We start from the raw sequence: 22,874 nt of genomic DNA on the forward strand, positions 1-22,874 counted from the left end.
GTTTTTAGTTAGAGTTCTGTTTTTTGTTTTTGTTTTGAGACAGGGTCTCTGTACAGCCATGGCTGACCTCGCACTACTAGTTTTCACCTACTTCCCCCAGGAAAAAAGGAATCTAGCTGTACTTATACCTACACCTATGCCTATATTTACGTCTATTCCTACCCTTTACCTATACATATACCTATATCTGTACCTATACTATATCCACACAGATACTTATATCTATCTATATAAATTGGAAAAAATACAAGTGATTGATCCAATTCATAAAAAGAGGGTAAAACACACCTGCAGTAGTTAACACAACCATACATATGAAGAGGGACACAGGTAAATCATAGCTACAAGCACCGACATGGCTTTGGGAGCAGTAGTGCAAGTGAAATTCCAACAAAATTATTCTTTAAAACATATACTAGAACAATGACCTTTTTTTATATATTTTTTTATTGATTAAATGTTACATAATAAGCCCTGAGCACACTCTTTATCCAGTCCTCTCAAGTCCAGTCTGCCATTTCTAATGACCTTCCCTACCACCTAAAAATTAGCAGCAAAAGGGAAAAAAATGTCCAATTTGTGTTCTTCAAATATGCATTGGAGCTTGGCCAAACTCAGTTTAGCCAGCTCTTAAGGAAAACTGAGTCAATGTTTTCTCACATCAGCCATAACTTATCAATTGTAGAGAGCTACACTTCAGCATCCTTACTACAATTTTAAAGAGTTCTTTTCAACTGCTTCCTGTCTAGGCTGTTGCCTTTTTGAATGAATATGGTGGTGATAGGAGTTGTCATAGAAGCCTTCTATGTTCCTGTTCATCAACTCAGAGTCCAAAGTGGCAAATACCACAAAAAGTACTCTCCTTTGTCTTTTCAGTCAGTGGAGCATGGATCATGGACTATACATTGTTTCTTGTGAGGTTACTCACCCATCAGAGGCATCAACACTGGCTGCAACAAAAATCAGCAGGACATCCTCTGGGATCCAGGTGTAGACATGAGTCATACCACATGCCCTTGGCAGTGTATGTTGGCCCTGACACAACATGGCTCCATGAACACAGACTATGAAATATCTGAATAGCCTTTGGTAATAACACTGACCATGAATATCAAAGCAGACCCTAGAAATAATGGCTCTCACATCCAGACAAAGCCTGGGTAGCACAGACTCACATACATCATCACGTATTAGGTGACAGTGCAGGCTAACACTATACCTATATGCCCGGAGACAGGCCCATACCAAAATATCGAATGCCCTCTCTGATACCTCAAAGCAAGGACATTAATATGAACTGTGGACTTCAACACAGACTAGGGCAGCTGATGGATATCAAAGTATTCTCTAAGGTAGCGAGACCTTAGATGCCTTTTGGTAAAATTCAATATTGAAAATGATCAATTCTTTCTCTAGAACCTCACAATTGTGTATTCATGGACTGAGATAGAATACTGGCTCAGGCCCTTACACACTCTCCTGTCAGCACTACTTGGCAAGACATGTTTCCCTGTCCAAACCAGAGCTTCTCTCACACTTTATCTTGGCTGTAGTGTCTCTAGTCCCAACTCTCCACCACTCACTCTCTGCTCCATTCCTCTATTTTTCCACCTCTCCATCAAATATTCCTCTCATATAGCAGCACTGGTAACTTTGGTGTCTCACATAGCATTATTTTACCCGGTAAATAGGCATTGCAATGAGTTGTTAGTCTTTTCAAGGTCTCAGAATCAATGCCATAAGTACTGCCAATCACTGAAATTTGTCATCTCAACTATTGTGCTGTTGCAGAGCATGGTGAACCTGCAGGGGCTTGGCTCTGCATGACAGGCTCTTCACTTATCCCAGCACCTCCTAAATGGGATAGATATTGGATTAGGTATACACAAAGACCTGGATATGGGCCAGGATATTAGCTGAGTTGGTCAGCTGGCATTGATGAGCCTGCCTTCCCTTTCATCATATTTTAAAATTGATTAACTCTATAAGAGTGCCCATACCACAATGTAATTGGAACCAGAGAGTTCTGATAACGTCGTTGATAAATTAATATAAACCTTTTCCTATGCATCATTTTTAAGTTTCTTTTTTTCAATACAAAGGAGACAATGACTTCTTAAAGTCTCTGTCATCGCAAATTTCTTATTAGCAAACTTGGCATTTCAAAGGTAGTTCAAAATATTCAATAGTTTTTTCTTTCATTTACTTTTATTTATTCTTCTTTTTTTCATCTTTATTAACTTGGGTATTTCTTATTTACATTTCGATTGTTATTCCCCTTCCCGGTTTCCAGGCAAACATCCCCCTAACCCCTTCCCTTCTCTATGGGTGTTCCCCTCCCCATCCTCCCCATTATCGCCTCCCCCCAACCATCCACGTTCACGGGGGTTCAGTCTTGGCAGGACCAAGGCCTTCCATTGCTGCTCTTACTAGGCTAATCACTGCTACGAATGCAAATGGAGTCCAGGGTCAGTCCACGTATAGTCTTTGGGTAGTGGCTTAGTCACTGGAAGCTCTGGTTGGTTGGCATTGTTGTTCATATGGGGTCTCAAGCCCCTTCAAGCTCTTTCAGTCCTTTCTAAGATTGCTTCAAAGTGGGGTCCTGTTCTCAGTTCAGTGGTTTAATGATGGCATTCACCTATGTATTTGCTGTATTCTGGCTGTGTCTCTCAGGAGAGATCTACATCCAGTTCCTGTCAGCCTGCACTTCTTTACTTCATCCATCTGGTCTAGTTTGGTGGCTGTATATGTATGGGCCACATGTGGGGCAGGCTCTGAATGGTGTTCCCCTGCCTCTATTCTAAAACGTTGCCTCCCTATTCCCTGCCAAGGGTATTCTTGTCCCCCCTTTTTTTATTAACTTGAGTATTTCTTATACATTTCAAGTGTTATTCCCCTTTCGGTTTTCGAGCAAACATCCCCCTCCCCTCCCTTCTTGATGGGTGTTCCCTCCCCATCCTCCCCCCCCCTTTTAAAGAAGGAGTGAAGCATTCCCATTTTGATCATCCGTCTTGAGTTTCATTTGTTCTAGGCATCTGGGGTAATTCAAGCATTTGGGCTAATAGCCACTTATCAATGAGTGCATACCATGTGTGTTTTCTGTGATTGGGTTAGCTCACTCAGGATGATATTTTCCAGTTCCAACCATTTGCCTATGAATTTCATAAAGTCATTGTTTTTGATAGCTGAGTAATATTCCATTGTGTAGATGTACCACATTTTCTGTATCCATTCCTCTGTTAAAGGGCATCTGGGTTCTTTCCAGCTTCTAGCTATTATAAATAAGGCTGCTATGAACACAATGGAACATGTGTATTTGTTATATGTTGGGACATCTTTTGGGTATATGCCCAAGAGAGGTATAGCTGGATCCTCAGGTAGTTCAATGTCTAATTTTCTGAGGAACCTCCAGACTGATTTCCAGAATTGTTGCACTAGCCTGAAATCCCACAAACAATGTAGGAGTTTTCCTCTTTCTCCACATCCTCACCAGCATTTGTTGTCACCTGAGTTTTTTATCTTTGCCATTCTGACTGGTGTGAGGTGGAATCTCAGGGTTGTTTTGATTTGCATTTCCTTATGACTAAAGATGTTGAACATTTCTTTAGGTGTTTCTCAGCCATTCGGCATTCCTCAATGTGAATTCTTTGTTTAGTTCTGAACCCCATTTTTAATACGATTAAATGTATTTATTTATTCATTTTACATTCCAATATCAGTACTCCTTTTTTCTCCAAACCAATTGTATAGATTTCCCCAGCCATTTTTCCTTTCCCTCCTCAATTCCCAATGCCTCACTCTCCTCAACCCCTTAGCCCACAGCACATCAAGTCACTGCAGTACTTGGTTCATCCTTTCTCACTTAGGACAGTTATGGCAGCCCAGTTATGGGAACTAGATCCACGGGTAGGTAGGCAACAGATTCAGGGACAGCCCCCACCTCAGCTGTTGGGGAACTTGTATGAAGACCAAGTTGTACTCTTACCATGTGTATAGGTCCTAGGTCTAGCCTCTGCTCATCCAGGTTAAGTCTTTTGGAGCCACTAAGGGTTCAGATTAGTTGATTATATTATCTTCCTATGGAGTGCCTATACTCTTGGAGTCCCTTAGTTCTTCCCACAGCTCTTCCAGAATACTTCCCAAGCTCCATCTAATATTTGTTTGTGTGTCTCTGCATCTCTTTCCATTAGCTGAAGGGTGGAGCTTCTCAGAGCAGAGTTACATTAGGTCCCTGTCTACAAGCATAACAGAGTATCATTAATAGTGTTAGGGGGTGGTTCTTACCCATGGGATGGGTCTCAATATGGGGTAGTCATTGGTTAGTCATTCCCTCAGTTTCTGTGCTATCTTTGTCCCTGCACATCTTGTAGGCAGGACATATTTTGGATGGAAGTTTTTATGTATGTGAGGGTTTGGTGTCTTTATCTCTTACTGGGACCTCTTGCTGGCTACAGGAAAAGTCCACTTCAAGAACCATATTCCCAACTGCTAGGAATCTCAGCTAGAGTCACCCCCATAGATATGCCAGGGGATCCCTCCATCCCAGATGTCTGGCACTTATTAGATTGCCCTACCAATACCAATTTCCATTCCCATGATCTCCCTTCATCTGATATCCCCTCTGTCCCCTCTCCCACTCAGTTCCCTCTCTCTTTCCACTTCTGTTATCTATTTTATTTCTCCTTCTGTGGAATATTCAAACATATTCTCTTGGGCCCTCCTTGTTATTTACCTTCTTTGGGTTAATTGATTATGACATAGCTAGCCTGCACTTTATGGATAATATTTACTTATAAGTTAGTACATATCATGCATGTCTGGGCTGCCTGCCTCAAGATAGTATTTTCTAGTTCCATGCATTAGCCTGAAAAATTCATGATGTCACTTTTTGAATAGTACTCTATTGTGTAAATTAACTACATTTTCTTTATCCATTCTTCAGTTAAGGAACATATAGGTTGTTTCCTCATTCTGGTTAATCCTGTGTCTTTTTATTAGGGAATTGAGTCCTCTGATGCTGAAAGATATTAATAACCAGTGATTGTAAATTCCTCTTATTTTGATGCTGGTGGTGTAGGATGATGTCATTATGCAAGTGAAGGGAGGTACAAGATAGAACAAGGCCTGCCATTGGATGAAAAGGAAAGATGTGTGGGAAAAAAAGTTTTAGAGGAGAAGAGGAGACTGGATCAAGGAAGAGGGAAGAGCTGAGAGAACATGGCAGGAGATGTTAAGATTCCTCTCTGCACATGTACAGGTTGCTCTGAATATTCTTAAGGGATGGATGTGTACAGGGCTTTGCATGTCTAGGTGGGCAATTATATATTATCAATTGTATCAGGGGTTAATGTGTTGTATGGTCTTTTATGTGGTGATTTAATTGAATTCAAGAGATTATATGATGGCTGGAGACATTGGGCTGCCACAGAATTGGGATGTATATGTCTAGCATGGAGGCAACCTGCCTTGGGAACTAGATGGGTAGAGAGATTGTTGCAAGGCTCAGGGAGTAGCTCTTGGCAGTGTGATATGGGATGGAGCAAAGAGGGTGAGAAGCTTTGCTGACTGAAATGAAGATATCTAACAGATGTCTTAGGGCACTATGGTGCAGGACCTAGTACAAGGTAAAAGAGAGCCATTTTTATTTAATTTTCAAGCATGGTTGTAATAGTGTGTGTGTGTGTGTGTGTGTGTGTGTTTCTTCTATTAGTTTTAATGGTGTAAAATTATGTATTTCTTTTATTTTCTTGATTGTAGTTAGCCTCATTGGGTCGGAGTTTTCCTTCTCGTATCTTCTGTAGGACTATCCAATGGAAAGATGTTGTATAAATTTGGTTTTTGACTCTTCTCCTTCTTCTGTTACTGTAGGTTTGGTCATTTGATAGTGTCCCAAATTTCCTGAACATTTTATGTCATGAACTTTTGAAATTTTGCATTTTCTTTTACTGTTGTATCTATTTCTTCTATTGTGTCTTCTATTCCTGAGATTTTCTCTTTCATCTCTTTTATTCTGTTCTTGGTGCTTATGTCTGTCATTCTTATTCTTTTCTATAAGTTTTACAGCTTCAGATTTGCCTCAATTTGTGTTTTCTTTATTTTTTTCTAGTGCCCTTTTCAGCTTTGGGGCAATATTATTTATATTCTTAATCTGTTTGGTTGTATTTTCCTGTATCTCTTTCCTTGTTTAGTACTTCTAACTATTTGAATGTATTTTCCTGTAATTTTATGATTATTTATAAATTTCCTTTTTGAATGCCTCTATTATCAGATTGTATTTAATATCCTCTTCATGTGCTTCAGTTTCCTTATGATACTTTGGAATTGGTACATTAGGATTGTTGGGCTCTGGTGGTACCACATTGTCCTGATTCTTGTTGATTTTGTTTTTATGCTGTCCTTTGGGGATTTGTTTTTCCATGGTATTGGCTGAATGATCCTGGTGATGGCAAGGCTTCATGGGAAAGCACCAGAAGTCTTGGGCCAGACAATGGAGGTCAGGGGACTCAGACTCAACTCCTCTTGCTGTGCCTCAGGTGGACTTCACTTGCAAGGGATTTGTGAGGTAATCAACCATGCAGGTTGTTCTTGGGCCCCTAAAGGCCTGTCTGCTGGCTGTGCTTCGAGGGATGAGATTAGAACGATATTGGTGGTGCTTGTTTCCAGTCTAGTTTTTCTTGGAGTCACAAGGCTCCTCAAGACCTAAGCAAATGGATGTCAGGGGACCATATGCAAATCACCTCTATGCTTCTTTGGAACAGATTGTGAGGGGTTTGGTGGAACTGGTATCCAAGCTGATTATTCTTGGTACCTTGCTGACCTTTATAGGATGCAGGATGCTTCTGGGGTTTTACAAGGCTTGGGATCAAAGGGCAGACCTAGTGCCAGCTAATGCAGTTCAGGAGACCACATACAGCTCTCCTCTGCCTGTTGTGCTCCAGCAGAGCAGATTAGGAGGAGTCATTTTTTAATCCTTGATTTTATGTAGATACCTTGCATTTCTACTAAATATCTTTGAATCTGAAAAGTAAGAAAAATGTTCTAGTATTGTCTCCCAGTAATTTATGCATACATAAAGTATACTTTCTGAATTGATTTTTTCTTTTTAAGATATATTTTTAAATTTTCAATTTGGTTTACTTTTACCAATTTTCCCCTTCATTTTGCAAAAATGATGATTTTTCTGAATTTTTATGATTGAACAGATTTCTACTTTGGTTGTACATCATAATTTCTTTTGGAATGAAGTTTTCAAATTATAATTTATGTGTACTTTTTGATAATTTCACAATGTATACATGTTGTCCTTTTATTTACTCCTTTTCCCTCCCATGTAAATATAATGTCACTTCTATTTCCTCAGATGAAATGATGAAATGAAAGCCATATTCCTTGAGCCAATGGCTTCACAATTAGGCATGGATTGTTGCATGTTTCTCACATTACCCTTGGGTAAATTTGATTGGTTTGTTCTTGCACAAGTTTTATACACATGGTCACATCTGCCATGTTCTTAACAGTGAAACAGCCCTGCCATGTCACAAAAACTTGGTTTTACCATTTTTCCATAACTTTTAACTCTTACAAATTTTTCATTCTCTCTTTCACCACCATCTCTGAGACTTAGAAGTGTGATGCAAAATATCTATTAACACTGGGAAATACACAGTCACTTATTCGTTCCACTTTGACCAGTTCTGTGTATTTGTATTAATTCCCATCCCCTGGTTGGGGAACAGAGAACCTGCTCCAATGAAGGATAAGCATACTACTAAACTATGCTTATAAAGATACATATTTTGAAGCCAGTTTGCTACTATAGCCATTTGACAAAATAGTAATAAGTTTTCTCGTAAGATTTATTACTTTCCCAGACATTGGTTCATAGCCAGGTTTACAGTTCTAATTCTGTCTTTTATGAAGTGTGGCATAAAAACAATTACAGAGCTGTGCTTCTTTCCACAATACTCATGCAATTCATGTACCAATGAATGTCTTTCAGAAGGTTGTTATTGCAGCTAAAAATGTCTAGTGCTGACTAAGACTGCTTTTCTCCCTGAGCAAGACTGATAGCATCTTATGATATTGTCGAAACTAGTCAGTAGGGAGGCAGCTTCAAGGTTTCATGGTCTGTGTCATCCTGATTTCTCCATGTCATATGATCTTTTCAGCAATAGTGTTCATCTGGAAAGTGGTATGAATAGCCAAGAGCAATAGTCATAGTCAATAATATTTAGGGAGTCCATGGTCCTCTTTCGCAAACAACAACTCAAAAAAGAAAATGGAGGGTTTATCCGATTATGGTAGATTGTAGAGGCATTTTATCTACATATAAAGCCACTACATTTTAACTCTTTCTCTATATAAATAATTGTAGAAAGTTTCAAATGTTGTACTTTTCATGTCTTTTTCAAAGATTTTCAATACAATTTATTCTCCTCTGAATGTTCTTACTGTTCTATTATATTATCTCAAAATTTAGATCTACCTTCTTTTATCCCACTTTTCTCTTCATATTACCAGTGTTCTTCCAACCTTATGTAAGACACCCTCTATCATGTGCCTGTTAGGCTAATGGCTTCTGCATTAACATGTCCTTCTTATTTCAAAACAAAAAAATGGATCATTGGGTAGACCACTCGCCTCAAGCATGGTGCCCATATTTGAATTACCAATACCCAAGGAAAAGCTTTGGACAGCAGAATATATCTACAAGAATGGTGCTAGTGAAATGGAGGCAGGCAGATCCCTACAACTTGATACCTAGCCAAGTGGTGGAGTGAAGTTATAGTGGCAGGTATTATCTCATGTCACACATGCTGGAAAGTGGAGAAGAAAAACACTGAAATAGACTTCCGGCCATCACATGGGCACAGAGAAATTAGTGTAACAGCATAAACAAAAGTATACACACAATAGCACATATACATAAAATATAAATAAATAAGTACACAAATAATAGAAAGAATCTCTTCTTATTCCAGGTATGCTCTTATCATTCCCAGCCCTTTCCCTCAAAGAAAGAAAAAAAGAGATGTAATAATCAAGTAAGTTTATTGCTTTATATAGTTTAATACAAAATTGCATGTCTAAGATTGTGTTGAAGAATGTAATATAAATCTACTGAGGAAGAAATGTTGTATTTGCACTTTAAAGATAAAAAATGTTTTTGTTGCTATGAAGCTATTTTCTGTGAATGTTTTTACAAAGTATCTTGCATGAAAGTTATTAGAATCCAAACAATTGAGCAACAAGAAACTAAATTTCCCAATCAATAAGGAGAATAAAGAAAGGTCCTTCTCAAAAGCTTAAATAAAAAATGACCAATATTAAAACAAAACAAAACCAGTTTCATCCCCATTGGAGAAACACAAAGAGAACACACACTGAGATTCTATCTCACGCTGTCTAACAACAAATGCTGGCTGTGAACAAAAGACCACACACACTGATGGTGAGAAGGCTTTTGATTCTTACCACAGTGCCACAGTGTGTGTGTGTGTGTGTGTGTGTGTGTGTGTGTGTGTGTGTGTTTTGTTTTAATACGCTTTTTAGTGACAGCATATTGTTATCCTAATAAAATTCACAGTAAGATAAAATCGACAACTTTTATGTCAGACACAGACAATTTAAAAAGAAATTGTACTTATGGAGAATAAACTCGTTTTACCTATTTTAAATTTTATGAGCATCAACAGGAACAACAACAAAAACCTTCTTGGGTCATATGGAAAAAATCTATGCCCATTCCCTCACTCTACCTTAAAAATAAAATATAAAGCTTCACCCTGGAGAACAGTGTGTTCAAGTAAATATTTTTTTCTGTTAGAGGGAAGACCACAATGGTTTTGTTTTCACTTTTGTTTTTAACTGATCATATGTAGATTTTTTAAAAAAGGCTTTGATTATTTTATGGTAAATGAAAATTATCATATGAGTATACCATTTTTTCCTTACTACTGGTATATTTTCTCTCTTACCTTCCACAACATATTAGTCAGCAACAAGTTTCATTCATTTACACAGAAAATTGCTCAATTTTAAGAATTTATCTTTCTCTCCCTTTCTTTAGCAGTACAGTGTCAGGTTTTGGTTTTATACTATATTTTTGATTTATTATTTGATATTTTGTACAACATACATAAAATGAATTTTGATCATATCAGTCTCCAAACATGTTTATACCTCCTCCCAGACTCTCAACTTCTTGCTCTATTATATTTTATTTAACATTTTTGAAACAAATAGTCCATAAACAAGTACAGGGCAATGACGTAAACAAGATAAAGATGTGCATATGAAAACCAGGCTACATTGTTTACATTTAAGTTATGTATTAATTAATATATTCATTTTTTTATTTTTCTTTATTAATTTTCAAACAAAAATTGAGTAGGGTAATTTATTGGTACTTCTGGAGCATCTTTTGTGTAAATGCCCAGGAGAGGTATAGCTGGGTCCTCAGGTAGTGGAATGTCCAGTTTTCTGAGGAAACTCCAGACTGATTTCCAGAGTAGTTGTACCAGATTGAAATCCCACCAACGATGGAGGAATGTTCCTCTTTCTCCACATCCTCTCCGGCATCTGTTGTCAACTGAGTTTTTTATCTTAGCCATTCTGACTGGTATGAGGTAGAATCTCAGGGTTGTTTTGATTTGCATTTCCCTGATGGCTAAGGATGTTGAACATTTCTTTAGGTGCTTTTTAGCCTTTCAATAATCCTCAGTTGAAAATTCTCTGTTTAGCTCTGTAATCCATTTTTTAATAGGGCTATTTGGCTCTCTGGAGTCTATCTTCTTGAGTTCTTTGTATATTTTGGATATTAGCCCTCTATCAGATGTAGGATTGGTAAAGATCTTTTCTCAACCTATTGGTTGCTGTTTTTCCTAATAACAGTGTCTTTTGCCTTACAGAAGCTTTGCAGTTTTATGAGGTCCCATTTGTTGATTCTTGATCTTAGAGCATAAGCCGTTGGTGTTTTGCTCAGGAAATTTTCCCCAGTGCCCATGTGTTCGAGACTCTTCCCCACTTTTTCTTCTATGAGTTTGAATGTATCTGGTTTGATGCGGAGGTTCTTGATCCCCTTGGACTTAAGCTTTGTACATGGTGAAAAGAATGGATCGATTTGCATTCTTCTACATGCTGACCTCCAATTGAACCAGCACCATTTGTTGAAAATGCTATCTTTCTTCCATTGGATGCTACTTCTGAAGCAATGGGGAAAATATAGAAAAAGAAAGAAAGAAAATTATATAAGAAAATGCAGTTGAAGAATCCTAAAAAAAAAAAAAGACTGAAGATAAGAGCACATAGCACACAATTATCATAATGCAGTCACTACACTAAAGTAAACTATGATCTCTTGCATATGGCTGTGATCCTCCTTTCCCCACTTTTATCGGGGCTCCAGTTCATCACTCATATAGGAAACACTCTTAAGCAAGCATATCACCGATACAATTATCATCACCCAGATAGGAAATACTCCAAGGCAAGCATAAATTGCCTCTTCTTTTCTCTTTTAACATTTCATGCAACTTCATCCATAAGTAAAGAGCATATCATTTGTTTTTTAAGGCTTTATTTTTTAAGCATGTGTAAGAAGTAGTGCACATGAGCGTGGATGCCTCGAATCATAAGATCTCCTCAGAGCTAGAGTTACAAAAATATGTGGGTTCCCTGAAAGATAATACATTCTTTTGAAACAAAATAACCATTCCTCGAGCCCAACCCAGAAATTCTTACACTTTAAATATTGCTTTTGCACACAGAACCTCATAAAATTAAGAGTTCAATTTCAGTATAGAAGGGGAAGTGTTTTTAATGTCACATCCATAGTTAGAGAGGCACTGAGAGTTTATGGTTGCTGGTGTTGTGTGATAGTTTAAATGAGATTCCCCCCTCCCCACATTAGACTTCTATATTTAAACAATTGGTCCTCAGTCAGGGAAAGTGTTTAAGAAAGGTTAGGAGAGTGTGTTTTCAAATGTCCATGAATTTTCAGTTTGGTCTTTCTGTCTCTTGCTAGGAATCAAACATAAGCTCTCAGCTTCTGGTTCAGTGGTGACAAACAAGCCTGTCAGTTACAGTTCTCTCCATGATAATGGCCATGGATGCTAACCCGTGGGAAACTCAGCTCTAAAATAAATGCTTCTTTTTATAAGTTGCCTTGGTATTGTTGCACTGTCACAATTGAAAAGTAACTAAAATGGGGAGACTTACTTTTCTTGGAGTAGGTAACACCACTTGCATGTGCATATAAAGAACATTAATTACAATCAGCATGCTATATATACAAAATGTGGGGGCATGATGTTTGGGATGGAGTTATGATGAACGGTTCATGGGAAAGTGGAGGAAGAAGTAGGGGAAGATATGGCTAAGATATATTTTATACTTGTATTAATTTTTCAAATAATAATTAAAAGTATTTCAAAGCGATGATAAGGAAGAATTTTTGTTTACCAATAAGCCTGTTGGTGTATCAGTAGGTATTTATGAAGAATTTGTGTAATTAATAATAAAAAAATCAATCAATGAGTATATAAAAATTTAAAGTGAAATAAACAATGGTAATATTGCCAGGGTGTTGAGTGCTCTAGATGCAAAATTTTGGCTGACATGTTTTGGTTCAATAGAGAAGCTACTGAACTCTTTATCGTTATTTGAAGCCATACCAATATATTCAGGGGGACATAAGTTCTGTTCATATGTTAATGAGTGCAATATGTAAGGAACCTATTTGGTTCTTTTGGTTATCTCATTGACAGAACATAGGAATTAAATAAAAATATTAAAAAGAAATCTAGGTGTCATGGATAAAACCAACCCCATTTTAATGGAAAATATTCTAAGACAAATGAGTACTTGAATAAGCCAAATCTTAGCAATTTATTATACAATGATTACTGGAAAATTGGGATAATATGTTGACATGGCTAGCAATAATTCAAGCAAGAACTTACTTGAAGTTAACTGCAGTTGTAAAATATCTCCTGATTAAATCATAACTCCCAGTGACTTTAAATATCAGCTTTTAAAAATAAGAATTTTAAGCGGTGTCACATTGAAGTACTTAACTGCTCTCTTTATTCAGTCTGTAATCCAAAATTAAACTGGGAGGGAATGATGCTACACATTCCACTATTGTTAGGGTAGAAGTTTAGAAAAATGAAAATCCATAAGATGACAAATGCATGACAAAGCTCGACTTCTTTTCCATTATTTTTTGCAAAAAATGGACTTAATAGAGAAAGGTGATCACATAACAAAGCTGAGAAAGCTGAGCACATTCCTCCTTCTTAGAGGCTGCATATATTTATAAAATAATCCAGTAGATTCCTTGTTCTAGATTAGAATCTTACAACAAAACATTGAATAAATGCTAATCAAAGTTTATATTTATTTAGCATGCTATAGATTCTTTTTTCTTTAAAAAAGATTTATTTGTTTGTTTGTTTATTTATTTGTTTATTATATACAAGTATACTGTAGCTGTCTTCATACACACCAGAAGAGGGCATCAGATCTCATTACAGATGGTTGTGAGCCACCATGTAGTGGCTGGGATTTGAACTCACCACCTTTGAGAAGAGCAGTCACTGCTCTTAAACACTGAACCATCTCTCCAGCCCTTCTTTCTTCTTGAAACAGTCTCATGGGTCCCAGACTGGCCCAGACCCAAGTTATAGAAGAGGGTAATTCTGAACTACTTGGTCTCCTGCTTCCACTTCCAACTCACGACCTTAATGTAAGCTAGGCTCAAGTCCTCTGCCACCTTAAGTCCATGGCTTGATTTTTAAATTAGCTTTAATTTTTTAACTATCATGATGTAATCACCTGGATGTAATAGGGACTGTTTCTCAACAATTTCCTATATAAAGTAAAATTTTAAGTTTTAACAGGCTCTTGGCTATTCACAAGGTCATTAGCAAAGTGAATAAATCTTTCGTGTCTTTTCCTTTGCATTCCTCTATTCAATCTTGACAGACAGACAGATGGAGAGTGCAAGGAGACTACTTTTTTTCTTGAATCTGTAATAGAAACCTTAGAAGCAGAGAGTTAACTGCTTCAGGTCTCACAAACAGATGCACAATGTTTATAGATTCTTGCAAGTGTATGATCTATGGTAATGTATCACTATATATAATGAATAGACAAAGAAATGAAAGGCAGAAGTGCTGTAAAATATAAATCCAGCAACGTGGCTGCACTGATAACAACCAAACGCTTTCTATGTCTGTTTGACCTGGCTGAATAACATCTGGCTGTAATTCTTTCCAATGACTTAATCACAGAGTAGAGGAGTGATTCAGGAAAACATTTTGCCAGAATTAGAAAAAACAAAAACTCTCATGAAAAAGCTTTTACACTTTTCAGGTTTGGGGTTTTCAACTTCAGTGCATGAGGCAGGAAAGCTCTTGCATTTGACTAACAATTCAGTGAAGAGCTTGAATCAGTTTTTGAGCCAGAAAAAGCTGCCAATAGTCACAGTTCAGATGGCAGAGCTTAATCAGCATGTCTCAGAGATGACAATTATATCAGGCTAATAAAATTAAATTTACATATTAGACCCCAGAGACTTAATAAAGCACCTTATTTACTTGAAAATACGTACACAGCTAACAGATAAATGTCTGACAGTTTCCATCCTGGTCTATAGTGAGGATCTTCCAACTTGGGAATCTGTCATTAAATAAAAATGCTATAGGGTTAATCACCACACAAAACACCTTAGACAGGGACCTTTGCCAAGTCGAACAGGGATGATTTTCTGAATGCCATACCCTAAAAGTGATGGATCAGGGCAACAGAACACACTCAGGGCTAGCTGAAATGTTGAATTAATATCTGAAAAGGCTTTAAGCCTAAAATCCACAAATATCTATGCTATATTAGTCTACCAATCAGGATTTAGGGATAGGGGATTTCCTTAGAAACATGTAATTGTTGTACACTTATCCTTTGGATGGGGTATTCAACTGTGGCAGGGACCTTGCCTTGACTAACATTGTCTTATCTTGCCAATCAGGATGGCAGTTACCAACGTATATGTATCTTTTTGCCGAACAGGATGTCAGTTTCCAGTGAGGTCTTGGGAATTTAAACTTTATTTAGCCTGAACTTAAATGTGTCTTAAATGGTACAGTTGTCTTCCTTATGTTGGGGTCCGTGCCAAAGATAATTTATAAAGGCAAGAAACCATAATCATATATAGGTGCAGGAGGTACTTCTGGACAGTTGGTTTGAGTCCAAGCTTATTGTGGCTAGCTATACAAAGCACAGACTGTGACTTCTATGGTGATAGGTTTCCAAGAACCTCAAAGCACAGCAAATAACAGAATCTGAAATGAATTAGAGTATCAGAAAATTTCCTAGCAACAGCACAGGAGAAACTTTTCTTATACTATTAGTAACAGTGTAAAATGGCTAGTTAGACAGGTAACAGTTACCTAGACCTTAACATTTTACTGAGGCCTTAAAAGAAACCTTTTGGGATACTACTACAATTGGTCGTATTATATAATGAGAATTTCAAATTATAATTGTTAGCATGAAAAATTAACACCAATTTAAATTTTTTATCACTACTGTATCAAATTACCACATGTACAATATTTCAAAACAATAAATTATTACCTTATGTTTTTAGAGAACAGAAATCCAAATCATTTTTTCTGATCAAAATCAAGGTGTGTTTAAAACTTAATCCTTTCCTGAAGCTTAATCTTAAATTATTTTTAATTGTTTCTAGTTTTCATTTTGAAAAATTCTCCTTCAACTCACATTAACAAATTTTCTTTATCACTATTTACAGTATTATATTGCAATTTGATAGTAGATTTAATGTACATACATTTTGTATATAAAAAAACTATATTTAAAAAGTAACAAGAGCAATTCAGGCTTTGCAAAACAATAAACTATTGGACTGATGTTTTAGAGACTGGACTGAAGGAAAAGGGCTTGCAGTCCCAAGGAAGATCAACAAATCAACCAACCAGACACCCAGAGCTTCCAGGGACTAAACCACCAACCAAAGAGTACACATGGAGGGACCCATGACTCCAGCTGCATATGCAGTAGAAGATGGTCTTGTGCCATATCAATGGTAGGAGAGGTCCTTGGTCCTGTGAAGGCTTGATGCCCCATTTTAGGGGAATGCCAGGGCAGGGAGGTGGAAGGTAATTGGTGGGTGTGGCAGGGGAGCACCTTCATAGAAGCAGGTGGGGTGATGGAGTAGAGGGTTCCCAGAGGGGAAACCAAGAAAGGGGATAACATTTGAAATGTAAATAAAAAAATACAATTAAAAAAAAAATGTTATAGCGGCAGAAGGACTGGGAAGATGGCTTAATGAAAGTTTGTTTGTGAGCACAAAGGTGAGTTGAGACCCTATGTGCTCAGATAAAGGCATCCTTTACTTCACTGCTGGAGGAGTGAAGATAGGATCAGCAGAGCTCACAGGTAGCCATCAGCCCAACTAGTGAATCCCAGGCTTAATGAGAACTCAAAGTGATGGTTACTAGCACTGAAAAACTCAGCAAAAATTGATATCTGGTCCTCATAGGCACAGACACTGAGACACATGTACACATACATGAATGCACATGCACCACACATATACATACAACATACATACAACTGACAAATATGCATATGCACATGCAAAACAATGTACACTAACAATGGGAAATCAAAAGTAGGGTACATAATGCCCAGTATTATACTCCAATTAAAATTAAAAGAAAATTCTTTTGGAAATTGAAACTAAATATATCTTAATATGTGTGGATAAATATAGCTATATTCCCCTTTCTCTTTATGTATAAGTTCAAGGTGTATTTATTTAGTTATAGATCACAAAGAACATTCACTATGAATTTCAGCCTGCCTTTTGCAAGTGCCTTCTAAATTTAAATCACTGTAATTCTTATATGCCTGCCTCTGCCTCTCAAGTGTTAAAGGCATGTGCCTCTCAAGGAAAGGATTAGCAGTTGTAAACCATGGACTTGGTATGGATTCCTTATAATAGTCATTCTCATAGGGTTATCTTGGTATAGTTTGGTAGAGTCTCCATTTCTCTTTATTTTTCATAGTTAGGAGTAAAATTTCTAGTTTGCTTTTTTAATGTACAATCTATCACTCTTGAGGATTTATTCTAAATTTTTTCCTGGAAAAATTTAATATTCTATTCTTAAACATGATACCAATTTGTCCACTATTCCATTACTTTTAGACATTTTTGTCTATCTTACTTGTATGAGCTATATAAAATTTGATGTCTTTGCTGAGATTTGCTAGGCTTTGCCATTTTTCTTCAGGCCTTCTATGACCAGATATTTTTGTCAATTTTCTGCTGATTAGAGGTATTCCATCTTGCTGACCATATGCAACATAAATTAGAGATGGTAGAGATTTTCCCTTCACTTTCCAAATTGTTCGTCTTATAGACAATTGTCCTGAGCTGATTTTGTGGTTCCTTCCTCAGTATTGGCCATTCCATTCTGTGGCCTATAGGCTACCTCTTTCCATTACTTTTGGTCCCTTCAGTGTTTGATCAGTAAACCTTTCATTAGCCAAATATTGTGACCATTCCATTGGTTGCCACAGTTAAATAAGTGTCTCTCTTTGGGAGGGGCAAGTGTATTAGGGATGGAGATTATTGGCAACTGAGTTGTTTCCTCACTGCAGGAAGGAGCAGACACTTTTGCTTCCACATTGTGGTCATTAAGAAGTCAAATTTGTACCAGTTCTACTGTGATACCTTTTTTTCCATGCCTAAGCTTGCAAAGGACTCTGCCTTTGAATGGTTCCAATACATCATTGTAAGGAGCTTCCCAATGAGGTTCTCCATGCCTTGTAAAATTCCCAGATTTGTTTTTCAAAGAGATATTTATTCTCCATATATGCAAAGAATGTGCAATAGAACCCAATAGGACAGGCAAATGTTGGTGGGCACCTTTTTGCTTTATGAAAAATCTCTAGTTGTCAATTTGCCAGAAGAGTTAGTTTCAAGAATAAAAGAATAATTCAGTCAGAATCCAAGAGAAGTCAGTTTGAATCAGTTTTGAAATTGGAAAGAAGTTTTGAGCCTGAATAGCTGAGTTGAACTAGCGAGGCAGAGTTCATAAAGAACTAGAAAGGGTGGCCTTATTAAACAGCACAACCATTTTATTTGGTAAATAAAAAACTTTTACAGGAGAAGATGCAGAGACTCACAGCCAAACATTAGCCAGAACTCCAGGTATCGAGATGGACGACAGGAAAGGAGACTTGGAGGAGGAAGATGGGTCAAGGAAACCAGGAAGACACAAAACACATGGTCCAGAGAATCAACAAATCAGGGCTCACAAGAGCTCACAGAGACTGGTGTTAATGAAGGAGCCTATCAGGGTCTGAGGTAGGACCTCTGCATGCCAATTCAATTATGATTGTGTAGCTTGGTATTCTTGTGGAACTCCTAAAAGTGGGAGCAAGACTGCCTCTGATTATTTTGTCTGCTCTTGGGATCCTTTCCTCTTAGTTTGCTACCTTGTCTAACCTTGATGCGATGGTATGTGTGGTAGTTTGAATAGGTTTAGTCACCATAGATTTATGTTTCAATGCTTCACCATAAGGAGTGGCACTATTAGGAAGTATGACCTTATTGAGTAGGTGTCTCTTGTTGGAGACAGTGTCTCTTTGCATAGTCAGACTTTGAGGTCTACTATGCCTAAACTCTGTACTGTGTGGAATCAGATTTCTCTTGCCTGCCTTTGGATCAAGATGTAAAATTCTCAGCACTTTCAGCCCCATGACTACTTGTAAGATACCATGCTTCCTGACATCAGGATAATAGACTAAACCTCTGAGATTGTAAGTCAGCCACAATTAAATGATTGTCTTTATAAGAGTTGCTTTGGTCATGGTGTCCATTCACAGAAATAAGACCTTAACTATGACAGTGTATATGGACTTGTTTTGAAAGCATGAAGGTGTTGAGGAGGTGAAGATTAGCACTGTGAGAGGCCAGGAAAGATCATTGGTGAAGATGCGACTTTGGTGGTAGCTCAGGACCGAAGAACTCATGGAAAGTAGCTGAGACTCGGCTCTATAAATAGAGTCTATGAGAGCCTATTGGTTGAAATGTAGCCTAGTTGCAGGAGAAGACTACAGAGTACTGGAGATGCAAATACTATATGATGACCACCAAGAGTAGCAATACTAGTAGAGTGGATTCAGTCAAAGCCTAGAATGATACAGAGCACAGAGGTGAAAAAGTAACTGAACCAAAACCTGAGGAGGAGCTCATAAGATCTTGGTTGTACCCATGGACCCCAGACTTTGGAAAAGGAAGCTGTGAAGGAGAACTAGTTTTGGAGGCCCCAAGATTTTAAAGATGCCAGAGATGGGAAGGGGAAACAACCTAAGAGAAAAAAAATGGTTTGTAGTCAACAAAGCTGAAAGGAGTTGGGCATTAGGCATGGAGATGTTAAGTTTGGACTTTGACCAGTGGAATTTGTACTTGATTTGGTTCAGTATTTCCTTACGAAGACATTTTGGAATGGTAATATATGCCTTTGATTTTAATTTTATAGTGGATTGTATTTAAGTGATTGAATGAACCTCAAAGGAAACTATGAACTTTGGACTCTCAAACATTGTTGGGACTGTAATAGACTATGGAGGCTGTTAAAGTTGGATTAAATGCATTTTGGAATATGTTATGGCTACAAGGTTATGGGTTTCAGGCCATGGAATATGATTGTTTAAAGACATTTGGTCCCCATAATTTCTTATATTTCAATAAGGACATTGCGTCATTATTAGGAGGTGTGGTCTTATTGGAGTAGGTTTGGTCTCGGTGGAAATGTATCACAAGTTGGTAGGCTTTGAGGTCTTCTGTGCTTAAGCTCTTCCCAATGTGGAATCAGAGTCTCCTCCCAGCTTCATTTCAATCAAGGTACAGAACTCTTGGCTCCTCCAGTATTGTGTCTGCCTGCAAGATGCCATGCTTCCAACCATGATAATAATGAAGTAAACCTCTGAAAATGTAAGCCAGTCTCAATTAAATCTTTGGCTTTATAGAAAGACAACTTTGGTCCCTAGAAAGACAACCCCAGAACAACCACCCTCAGCCCCCCAAGTCCAGGACATTGGGTGATGACTCTTCATAGTCTCTTCAAGCTGAATATAGTCATCAAGATATCTTGAAGGGGAGTGGGGATAGGGAAATGGGGGAGGTTAAGAAGGTCACCCAATGATTGTAGTCTCTGATGTCTCTCCTGACTAGATCAGGCTAAAAGTTCCTGGGATCAGGAGTTCAAACAAGGTCAGTTCAGCATGTCTGATGATGAGACTCACCAAAGCTGTACTTTCTGTAATATATAAATCTCAAAACAAACTTTTAGTATCATCAAGATATCTGTCTGGATTGTATCAGTCTATGAAGGGTGTACAGACTAGTTAGGATAAAATTTTGTTTTCTGTTTTCTCTTTTTTTTGACATTTTTTCTTGTATTGGATATTTTTATTTACATTTCAAATGTTTTCCCCGTTTCTTATTTTCCCTCTAGAAACCAACTATCTCCCCCTCTTCTCTGAGGGTGCACCATCAACCCACATACTACTTCCCATGTCCCCACCCTGACATTCCCTTACACTTGGACATTGAGCCCTGACAGGACAAAGGACCTCTACTCCCACTGATGCCCAACAAGACTGTCCTCTGCTAATATGTGGCAGGAGCCATAGGTCCATCCCTGTGTTCTGGAGAATTTAGAAATGATCATAATTTAACAGGGAGAAATTAGCTAGAATTGATTGTGCTGCTACAATTTCATTTGGTAGAAGTCCTTATGTCTGTTACTCAATTGAAGTTATAATCTCTTACATTGGTACATAGTTTATTTGATACAAATTTAAGGTTTTCATTGGAATGCATGTCTGATTGATATAAAATTGAGATTGATATTGTTACTTTCATATAGACATTGTGCTTAGACAACACTTATACAAGGCTTAGACCCAGTCCTATAACTGCTATTATATACTGAGATGATTAAACATATGAGTTAAGCATCAGATAACAAATCCATGGCTCTGAATTTACCGTTAGGGTGTTTTCAAAATAATTTATTAGAAATAGCTAAAAGTATAAAACAGAGAGCAGCCCAGACTATTTTACATAGACAGTTGGTTTTCAAAAACTTCAGAAATCCACAAAATATGACATGTAATGTTTTATACTCTTTTCTTGTTGAGATTATCTGCTCCTAGTAGCTCCTGTTTTGCGCACTCAGAGTGTCTCTACCTCCAGGTGCGGTAATACATTGTGGCTATGTAGCCACTGGGCAGACATTGCCTATTTTATCAACACATGAAATACTCCTCAGAAAAGAACACACAGAATAGTCAACTGATAATCTGTGCCAAGTCAGAATAATCAGTAATTCAAAATTCTGTGTTGAAAAAGTCTGTCAGATGATACTGAGCCAGAAGGCTGAAGACTGATGCTCTTATGTGTTGCTAACAGGGACTGTGCAAATAGGCAATTGTCTCTACAATCTGTCTCAGTTCTAGAAGCTGTGTTAGGCTTCCAATATTTTCAGATAATATTGGTCTTTCTCAGATCTCTGATAGGGTTAAAGACTAATTATAGTCTCATAGCCCATTCAGGCTATATAGTATACTAGCTAGCCAAGATATAACATATAGATTTTAATCCTTTCTTAAGCTTAGATAACAGAATGTACTACTTAATTGACAAATATGATTGACTGGGTGTTAGATGTATTTTATATGTTATAATTACAGAAAGTAATAGCTGCACTCAGCTTACATTTGACAGAAAAGTTACTTTTTTTAATTATACAGAAAGTGTAAAATGTGGATTGTTGTTTCTATGTAGGTGAAGCAGGCACAAGATAAGGCAACACCCATGACTGGGCAGTGAAAAAGTAAGACAGGCACAGAGCTTGGGAGAGAGAGAGAGAAAGAAAGAAAGAGAGAGAGAGAGAGAGAGAGAGAGAGAGAGACAGAGGAGAAGGACAACCCAGATCTGTGTGCCCTTAAAAGGCCACAGGTAGTTATGAATATTTCATAAGGGATGGATTTTTATAAGAAAATTTGTCCTATGTGGGCAGTTTATATTAATATTAATTGGTTCAGAATTTATTGTGTGGACATTTTATAGGGGGAGGATTTACTGATATTAATCTGTTTGATAAAGAAAAAAAAGAGCTGCTTCATTCATGGTATTTCTTCACAGCAAAAAAACACCAAATAGGGCAGAATTTGCTTAGTCATATTTTAACTTCTTATGCTATCTATGTTCAGTTGCTATCCATGGGAGACCTGCTCTTTTCTGAAGGTAAATGGAGGGGTAGTCAATGTGTAGGGAAGGGGAGATGTAATGGACTTTGAGGAGCAGAGGGAGATAGAAGTGTTATGATGTAATATTCGAGAGAAAAGGCAAATAAATACATAAATAAATAAATGCTATATGATAGATAAAGTATAGAATAAGTAAATAAACAAAACCCATTTTGTTTATCTAAAAATTTTGCAAATTAGAGGCTGATAATATTCAAAATGCAATTATGAAAAAAGAGTCTCATTTTTCTTATAATTTGGAAATGTGGAAGTATAATCATTAACATATTTGTTGCGTTTCACATTAGATAGTGATTTTTGTTTCATATTGCCCATTAGTTTTTATGAACAAAACACAATATTTATTTCCAGTTACTTAATAAATAAAATAAACAGGCCTGAAGAGATAGCTCAGCATTTAAGAGCACTTGTCACTCTTCCCAAGACAAACATGTGGTTCCCAGCATGCCCAGTGGTTCACAATCTGTAACTCCAATGCAATAATATCTGACACCCTCCTCAGG

The sequence above is a fragment of the Rattus rattus genome, chromosome 6 (genome assembly GCF_011064425.1).
Source record: "Rattus rattus isolate New Zealand chromosome 6, Rrattus_CSIRO_v1, whole genome shotgun sequence".
NCBI lineage: Eukaryota > Metazoa > Chordata > Mammalia > Rodentia > Muridae > Rattus > Rattus rattus.